At 39.3% G+C, this 3,630-nt stretch overlaps 1 pseudogene; it reads right to left on the reverse strand.

Annotated features, from left to right (window-relative positions):
- Positions 1–2,030: 2,030 nt before the first annotated feature.
- On the reverse strand, positions 2,031–3,013 carry LOC149182509 (arginine--tRNA ligase, chloroplastic/mitochondrial pseudogene; annotated as a pseudogene).
- Positions 3,014–3,630: the final 617 nt, after the last annotated feature.

The raw sequence follows: 3,630 nt of genomic DNA on the forward strand, positions 1-3,630 counted from the left end.
CCTTTCTTGTTGAAAATTCCCTTCGCTATGCTTGATGGGAGGATGTTCTTAACAAGATGGAGAAAAAACTAGCTTGTTAGACCTTTCATTCTCTTAACATAGTATTCCACCTCACCCTTCTCAAATATATTCTTCAAGCTATGCCAGTATACCTCTTCTTAGCATTGGCAACGCCTAAGTCTCTGCTCAAGGGTGTTCACAATATTCAACATTATTTCCTTTAGGAAGGAGAAAAATAAAAGAAAATAAATGGGCCCTTATGGCATAGGACACATTTTTTCTCCCAAAAAATGTACAAGGTTTGGGATTCAAAGATCTAGACAACCTTAGCTTAGCATTGAGAGTGAAAACTTTGTGGCAATAACTTGAAAGTCCTAGTGAATTGTGGGGTTAAATTTGGAGATAAAAATACAAAACTAACGGAGAGGAAAAAATATAGTTTGGATGGATGAAACCATTATTGGCTCTCGTATTTGGATCACATCATGGAATAATCGACATATGGTCCAAAATCACTATTTCTAGGAAGTTTGTAATGGTCAATCAACATTATTTTGGGAGGACACATGGCTACAACTACAAAGACTCCATGAGATGAAATATTTTCACTGTATTCAAGAATCTATGATCAATTAGGTAATAAGTATAGTATCCTATTACCAAGACCCTAAATTAGTGCACCCTATTTGGCACTCTTGGAACCCCCACGAACTCTAGGCTTCCCTCATCGAGGCTTTCTGTTAGGAAAACTTTTGGTAGGATCTAAATAGCAAGAAAAACATAAATCAAGAGGGAATGGACAAGCTAATATGGGGATACAAAAGGATGTTTCAATATGAAGTAAGATTGTGTATTAGTAGCTAGACACTCAAACCTTCCCTCAATGATATGAACCAATATCTAGAAACAAAATCTATGGCCAAAAGTTTCTTTTTTTTGGCTTCTAGCAAATAGAATGACTGTCACCTAGGGTGAATTGTAGTGATAATGATTCTGTTGGACACCTAATCCTAAATGGTTAGTGTGGAAGTTGAATGGACAAAAGGAGTCCAAGAGACCTTGGGATCTGAAACCCAAGATTCACAACATTGTATTATAAATGTACATCTCCTGTTAATAAAAAAATGTACTCACTGATTTATCTTTCCTATTCTTTGTTGTCCATGTGTGTTTAACATGGTATCAGAGCAGGCGAATTCTGGCCCTGCTCATATTTGAGCCACTTGTTTTTGTGGCCTGTGTAAACCAACGCTTCTATGTCTTAATGAAGCTTGTGGGTTTGTGATTATTTGTTAGGATAAATTCATATTGCTCATTGAGATTGAAGTGTGTAGTATGGCGTGAGTGCTGGTTCATTGGTTCAAATATGCTTTTCATATCTGTGTTAATTGATTTGCATAAAACGTTCCCTGCAATTATGCGTACAGAAATCTTGGGAAATCAATTCGCCCAAATCTGAGGCACACGTTGCATTGCCAGCCAGTCCATATTCAAAACGTTGCACTATCTTCATTCTGCCATTTCTGTCTTTTACAGTCCCGACTCTTGAAATTTTACCTGCGCTCTCATTCTCTGCCATTTCCTGAGCTCTCTGTCCATAAACGCTCCATTTAAAAGCGCTGCTCCATCTGCATTCTCTGACATTCATCTGACAGTCATACGTTTCATACATTTAAACGTTGTTGTAATTGATTGTCCTTAACGCTTGCTCTTAATCGAGTGGCCATTTCTTCACAACCTTGGCTTTGTGTAATGGACGAAATGGAAATACTGTGGAAAATCTTGTTATCGCGAAGACATTTCAGCTCCCTTTGGTTGCATTGATGAGCTCTCTGAATTCAATTCTGATGCCACTGCGATGTTGTATGCATAACTCATGGCTTTGCTTCCAGGCTAACCTGCTTGACACTCAAGCTATGGAGAATACGGATGGATGCTTGGTTATATTTCCTGACTATGTTGATCAACTTCATACTACTAGAAGCCCCGACTTTCTGGTTTTGAGCTCTAGTCATGGGATATGACCACTGTCACATTATGCCGATGGTATTATCATGGGCGTTCTCGATACAGGAATATGGCCCTCCTCGCCGTTCTACACTCGACCTTGTTGCATCTGAACTGCGCCATGGATTTCTTTTACACAAGACAAACGGTATAAGGAAATCGCTCAGATATATTACCTCATAAATAAATTTGTCCATGAGCTGAAATGTCAATATAGGAATTGTTGTGATCCTTTGTTATGAACGATCGTTCATTTTCTAATGTTTCTGTCAATTTTCATGGCGGTGCACCTTCTGTTTGTATATTGTTATGAACCCCTCGGCAACGCAGTGGAACCAGGGTCTGTGTGCGCAGTTGGATATTTAGTTGGTATTTCAGTGTCTACTTGTGTATAAATGGTATTATGAAGTCACAGGATGGGGTAATTCTTGCTATTTCAATTCTGCGGCGCCTCTATTAGTCTCTCTAATTTTGCAGCAATGAGCTGTTCTTTCTTCAAACCTTTCGATCTCAAATGGACGCGAGGAGAGCCCAAGTTGGTATCGTAGGTATGCTGAGCTTATTCCCTAGTGTGGCTTAACCTATTATTCTTCAAATCAGCATACTTCACTGCTCCATATCCAATTGCTTCAGCGGCATTATCGAGTTCTTCTGCTGTCCACTCATCTTCCCTGCCACAAGCTATCAGTTCTTGCTTGCTCCGGTTCTTGGCCTCATCAAGCAAATCTACAAGGCGAACGACCTCTGAACTACGAGTTCGAAAGCGTTTACCATCTGAACCAAGAACTAGGCCAAATCCAACATGCCTTGCTTTTGGATATGGTAAATGCAACGATTGACCAACATCTGTCACGTATATGATCCACTGTGCCTTCTCTTCATTAAGCCGGTACCACAGTGCTATCATATCAGTCGAAGCATAGTTGAAGCCACCATCCCTCTTTACAACAATTAATGGAATGTTTTGCCCTTCGATTTGGATTACTTTGGGACCGTCACTTTCCATGCTGGTAACAAGTTAGTGAAGGATTGTTGCTTATTAGTGGAGGTCAAACTACCCTATGAAATGCCTATTCGAGCTGCCTCTTAAATCTGGGTTATTTGCTGAAGTTGGGGTCTCTGATATACATATATTTCTTGCTCCAAAAGCTTGCTGCTGATACTATAAAAGGAGGACTATAAACTCAGATCTTTATAGTGCCAGAAAGTGCCCAGTTGGATCCTGCTGAAGAATGGAGCTTCTTTGATGTTATAACACTTATCTACAACCACTGTTCTTCCTAACATTTGCTGGTATATTCTACTTCAGATCTTTGTTATTATTAGAGTTGATATATCAGAGGTATATGTAATCCATTCCTGTAGTTGAAGTTCGAATTTCAAGGAAGGAAGAAGTTATTTAGTTGTGCATCCATACAAAGCGTATCTTGGTATACCTGAGCATTTTAAGGGTGAAACAGATCTATTGTATCAGTGATGGAAGGACTTTGAGCCTCTCATTCTTGCTGGACACAAATCTGTTAGTGATTGGCTAAATTCCTAGCTGGAATCTCTGTATTTTAAGGGCAGAATACATAATAAAGCCATGCTGAAGTTTTTAACACATTGCTACAGAATTTAAAG

This window comes from Pinus tabuliformis, chromosome 3_2 (genome assembly GCF_031772625.1).
Source record: "Pinus tabuliformis cultivar Carrire ecotype Pingquan chromosome 3_2, CPIR1, whole genome shotgun sequence".
Lineage (NCBI taxonomy): Eukaryota > Viridiplantae > Streptophyta > Pinopsida > Pinales > Pinaceae > Pinus > Pinus tabuliformis.